The sequence below is a fragment of the Sus scrofa genome, chromosome 13, assembly GCF_054392235.1.
Source record: "Sus scrofa isolate SSC_HxYL_T2T_F1_AM1 chromosome 13, Sscrofa_HxYL_maternal_Yorkshire_Landrace_v2.0, whole genome shotgun sequence".
In the NCBI taxonomy this organism is placed as follows: Eukaryota; Metazoa; Chordata; class Mammalia; order Artiodactyla; family Suidae; genus Sus; species Sus scrofa.
The window spans coordinates 133,884,582-133,890,291 of record NC_139395.1 but is presented as its reverse complement, the minus strand read 5'-3'; the positions used below and the strand labels follow the sequence as shown (position 1 = coordinate 133,890,291).

At 38.5% G+C, this 5,710-nt stretch overlaps 1 pseudogene; it reads left to right on the top strand.

Moving 5' to 3' along the window:
* The first annotated feature begins 277 nt into the window (after positions 1–277).
* LOC100525837 (elongation factor 1-alpha, oocyte form pseudogene) lies at positions 278–1,632 on the top strand (annotated as a pseudogene).
* Positions 1,633–5,710: the final 4,078 nt, after the last annotated feature.

The following is a 5,710-nucleotide window of genomic DNA, read 5'->3' as shown; positions in this document are numbered from 1 at the left end:
GGATAATAGATGGAAATTTAGGAAACTAAGTAGTATTTGAAGGAGAGAGATGTTAATGATAACTGAGAAAGAAAGTAAAGTCAGAACTGAATGGCAAGATGGAATGTGTTGGTGACCTTGTGAAAGGAGGCTACAGTGGAGTGATATGGACAAATTCACCTTGGCATGGGTTACAAAAAGAACAGGAGGCAGGGAAGGGGAGCATCAGTAATACACAACTTCTGCTGCAGCTCTTGCTAATATCTGGATCAGCAATGACTTTAATGAACCTACCATGATGGGCAAAGAGAAGATCCATATCAATATTACCATCACCAGCCATGTGGACTCATGCAAGTCCACCACCATTGGACATCTCATCTCTAAATGTTGGAGCATTGACAAGAGAACCATGAGAAGTTCAAGAAGGAAGCTGTAGACATGGGCAAAGGCTCCTTCAAGTGTGGCTGGGTGCTAGACAGACTGACAGCAGAGAGTGCTACAGATCACCGTGTCATCTTCCTATAGAAGTTTGTGACAACCAAGTATTACATCAACATTACTGATGCCCCATGCCACAGGGATTTCATCAAGAAATGATCGCTGACCCATCCCAGGTGACTGTGCCATGCTCATTGTGGCCAGAAGCATGAGGATGTTTGAATTGGGCATCTCTAAGAATAGGCAGATCTGTGGAGAACACACTCCTGTGCTACATTCTGGGTGTGAAGCCACACATAGCTGTCAACAACATGGACTCCACCAAGCCCACTTATAGTACCAAATGCTTATACAAGATCACCAAGGAAATGAGAGCCTACATAAATACGATTGACTACAATTCGGCCACCATGGCCTTCATGCCTTTCTTGGGCTAGCATAATCCAGCATTCATGTGGCCTGGTTCAAGAGGTGGAAGGTCAAGAGAAAGGTAGGAAATGCCACAGGGGTGACTCTGCTAGAAGCACTGGACTCATTCTTCTGCCCACTCAACTGGTCAACAAGACCCTGAGGCTGCCTCTGTTTAAGAGGTGTACAAAATTGGAAGCAATGGCCTTGTACCTGTGGGCCATGTGGAGACAAGCTTCCTTCAACCTAGGATGTAGGTCACTTCTGCCCCATCAACCTCACTTCAGAGGTCAAGTCCATGCAAATGCACCAGAAGTCCCTATCAGAGGTCCTGGCTGGTGACAATGTGGGTTTTAATGTGAAGAATGAAAATGTGGCTGGGGACAGTGAGAACAACTTCCCCCATCCCCAGATAGAGACCGGCAGCTTTGCTGCATAGGTTATTGTTTTGAACCAAGAGTGGCAGATCCACACCACCTATTTCCCAATGATAGACTGCCCTACAGCCCACATCTCCTGCAAGTTTGTTTAGCTAAAGGAAATGACTGACCAGTGCTCAGGCAAGAAGCTGGAGGACAATCCCAAGGTCCTGAAGTCAGGTGATGCAGTCTTTGTGAAGGTGTGCAGATGGCCCCTGGCAAGGCCATGTGTGTAGAGATATTCTCTGAGTACTTACCTCTAGGCCATTTTGCTGTGTGAGACATGAGACAAACAGTGGCCACTGGAGTCATCAATGCAGTGGAAAAGAAGCCATCCTCTACAGGCAAGGCCACCAAATCAGCAGTAAAGGCCAGCAAGAAATGAAGCATGGCCCCTGCAGCAGTTTCTTTAGCAATCTTCACTGTAAAAATTACCTAACATTCTATTTATTTACTAAGATTAATAAAACATAGATAGCTGTCAAAAAAAAAAGACAACTCCTTGGCATGTGGCTATCAATTTCCCCAATACAATTTATTAAAGTGACTATCCTTTCCCTCTTGAAAAATCTAGGCTATTCTGTCATAAATTAATTTAGCATGTAAATATATATATCATTTAGATTTTCTAAGAAAGTAGAACTTAAATGTTCTCACCATGCCCCCCTTCAAAAAAAGATAAATATGTTAGGTGAGGGAGGTGTTAATTAATTAGATAGTGGACAAATCCTTTCACTATGTATATGCAAATCAAATCATTACAATGAACACTTTAAGTATCTTACCATTTTTAATTTTTTTTCTCTAAAGCAATCAGTTATTTTATTTGATTTGTTTTATTTCCCCAATACATTATATTTTTGTTTACTATACAGAATGGTGACCCAATTACACATATATGTTTCTGTCAATTATACCTCAATAAAACTGAAATTTAAAAATCAACAACTTAGAGTTCCCATCATGGCTCAGTGGAAACAAATCTGACTAGCAACCATGAGGATGCAGGTTCCAACCCTGGCCTCACTCAGTGGGTTAAGGAACCAGCATTGCTGTGAGCTGTGGCATAGGTCACAGATGCAGCTTGGATCTGGTATTGCTGTGACTGTGATGTAGGCCAGCAGCTACAGCTCCAATTTAACCCCTAGCCTGGGAACCTCATATGCTGCAGGTGTGGCCCTAAAAAGACAAAAATAAATAAATAAAAGTAAACAATTCTTTGTTGTTGCTTGTTTTGTTTGTTGAGCTTTACTATAGAAGGGAACAGAAATAAGGTAGTGGGTAAAGGAACACGTAAGTCAAAGAAGTTTTATTTTTAAGACAGGATCATTACATGATGCCCTGGGTAGACAAGATGTGACTGGGTTCTGTGTACAAGCAGACGACCTGACCTTGGGTAGGACAAAGACAACTTATCCCTGTGCATAAATGGGAAGGCAAAGTATGAGGATACAAATGCAATTAGGCTGGTAGATTTGGTAATGGAAAATTGCACTGTTTCTCTTTTGTGAACTGTGTTGAAAGTGAGAAGGAAAGAAGGGCTGCTGGAAATCTGAGGAAAGAAAAGGTGGACCAGAGATTGACAAGGTATTGTCAAGTAGTAATGTGTCTACTTGATGTCTCTGATCATACTTTTTAAAGTAGAAACTAATTGATACAAAAAATGTGTTTTCCTCTACTACATGCAAGGCTCCTATTTACTGTATGCATGTATCATTTTTATTAACTAATGTACTGTACATCTCCCCAACTTGACTATAATCTTTAAAATATTATATCCACTGCTCAACTCCTAACATTTTTACTCACACTACCTGGCCAGGTAATTGGTACTCCAAAAGTATTTGTTGACTGAATAATTCAGTATTCATCCACAAGTGCCTAAAATATGCTTAAAATTGAATGCATTATCTCACCCTTAACTCTTCCACGTACATAGCTATTCCTCTTCTTTTTACTCTATCATAGTTTATCCAACTAATTTCCCAATCTAGAAATGTGGAAATCATCCTCTGACCTACCTCACTTTATTCTCCATAACCCATCAGTCATCAAGTTCAGCCAACTCTACCATTTAAATAGTTCTTGGAAGCTATTCACTGTTCTCTATTCCTGCAGTCAATTTCCAGGTTCAGGTCACCATCACCTCTCGTGAATTACTAGAAAAGCATCATAATAGCTCTCCTGACTTTCATTTTATCTTCCTCAAGTCCATTCTCCACATCTTTCAAAAAGTGTAAATCTTATTATATCCTCCACAACATTTAAAACCTCCAACGATTCTTTGGCAAACCCTCAGGATAAAAGTCTCTTTTTATGATTTATGATATTTTTCTTAATTTGGCCTAGAACTCTAATTGGCAAATTAAACTAATTTCATTTCTCTAACTAAGCAGTGGCTCCCTATCAGCTCTTGGGACTTTGCATGTGCTTTCCCCTGGAATATTCTCTTCACCATCAACTCCTCATCCTTTGTTTCTCAACTTAGAAGTCATTTCCTTTAAGAAGTCTTCCCTGAATCATGGGCTTGGTTAGGTACTCCTCCAAAATACTCCCAAAGCTGTGCATGTTGGGGTTCTGCAACTTTCCTTTATAGCACTGTTTTATCCCAAACCCAGATAATAACAAATATTTACAAGGTAGAATCTTAGCGTTCTTTTAATAAATTTATCTCTCTATATTTCCCCCCTAGTTCCTTAGAGATAAATAACAAAAAATGAAGGGATAAAAGTGCGCCTGTTTTCTGAAGAAAAAGAAAAATATTTCACCAGGTGTCCTCCAGAGGTGATAGGACAGGTCTGCTCAGCTCTGTGATCATGGGCCAGTGAGAAAATAAAGAGAAAAATCCCTTGTATTGCCTTTTTTCCCCAAATATAAGTTAGAGCTTCATAAATAAATTTCTCAGAAAATTTGTGATCTGGTAACTAGTTGATATAATTTTGTTCTCCTTAGGGGAGAATCTCAATGTATTTGTGTTTTGAATTTGTCCCAGGCTCTTTTACTAACTAGCATCCATTTAAAATACTTAAGTAAATTTTGGGGAAATTGAGAAATCTAATTTTCTTCTCTTCATGATTACTTCACAAGCATTGTAGTAAGTTACAGGAAATAAGATAAATCATTCTAGAAAGTCAAAGTAGCATACCTTATACCAAAAGATCTGAATTAATTTTAAATGAACGAACACAAAACTAATCACTGCAACTTCTGCAGCAAACCAAGTCACATGCCCATATTTACAAGTAAAAATTTTCAGTTTTCTCACATGTGCCATTCTTTGGTTATGAGTGTTTAAATCAGAGGCAGAATGGTCCCATGATGGCTTCTTGTCAAACTCAAAAGGTATAGGAATAGATGAGGTGAGAGAACACAAAAAGGGTCTTATAGATAAATGTAAAGCACAAATTTAAATCACATGGTATTTAATCCCAAATCATCCCCTACTTATTTAAAAATATGACCATGGTTCTAATAATTTTTTAAAATAGCTTATGATTTTATTTTATTTTATTTTATCTTTTTATCTTAGGGCTGTACCCACGGCATATGGAAGTTCCCAGGCTAGGTGTTGAATCACAGCTGCAGCCACTGGCCTAAGCCCCAGCCACAGCATTGCAGGATCCAAGCTGTATCTGTGACCTACACCACAGCTTAACCTACTGAGCAAGGCCATGGATCAAACCCGCATCCTCATGGATACTAATTGGTTTCATTACCACTGAGCCACAGTGGGAACTACCATGATTTTATTTATTTATTTTATTTTTGCTTTTTACAGCCACACCTACCACATATGGAAGTTCCCAGGCTAGAGGTCAAATCAGAGCTGCAGCTGCTGGCCTATGTCATGGCCACAGCAACACCAGATCCTTAACTCACTGGCAAGGCCAGGTATCGAACTCGCATCTCACAGACACCTTTTCACATTCTTAACCCACTGAGCCATAACAGAAACTCCCAATAGTTTATGATTTTATTTCTTAGATTATAACTATATAAACTGTATATAAAAGCACATCATACAAAGGTAAGCACAACACAAAGGCTTGTCATCTTCATGAAAAAGGCAGACATAGTCATTATATCTAATTTTAATTGAAGTGTAGTTGATTTACAGTGTTGTGTTAGTTTCTGGTATACAGCACAGTGAAGGAGATATAGATCTATACTTCCAATGTATTTGTATATCCTTTTTCATTATGGTTTATTATAAGATATTGAAAAGAGTTCCATGTGCTATATAGTAGTATAGTAGGACTTTGTATATTTTATCTATTTTGTATATAGTACTTTGTATCTGCTAATCCCAAATTCTTAATTTATCCCATCCCCCTTCCCTTTCCCCTTTGGTTAACCATAAGTTTACTTTGTATGACTGTGAGTCTGTTTCTGTTTTGTAAATAAATTCATTTGTTTCATATTTTAGAATTCACATATAAGTGATATAATACAGTATTTGTATT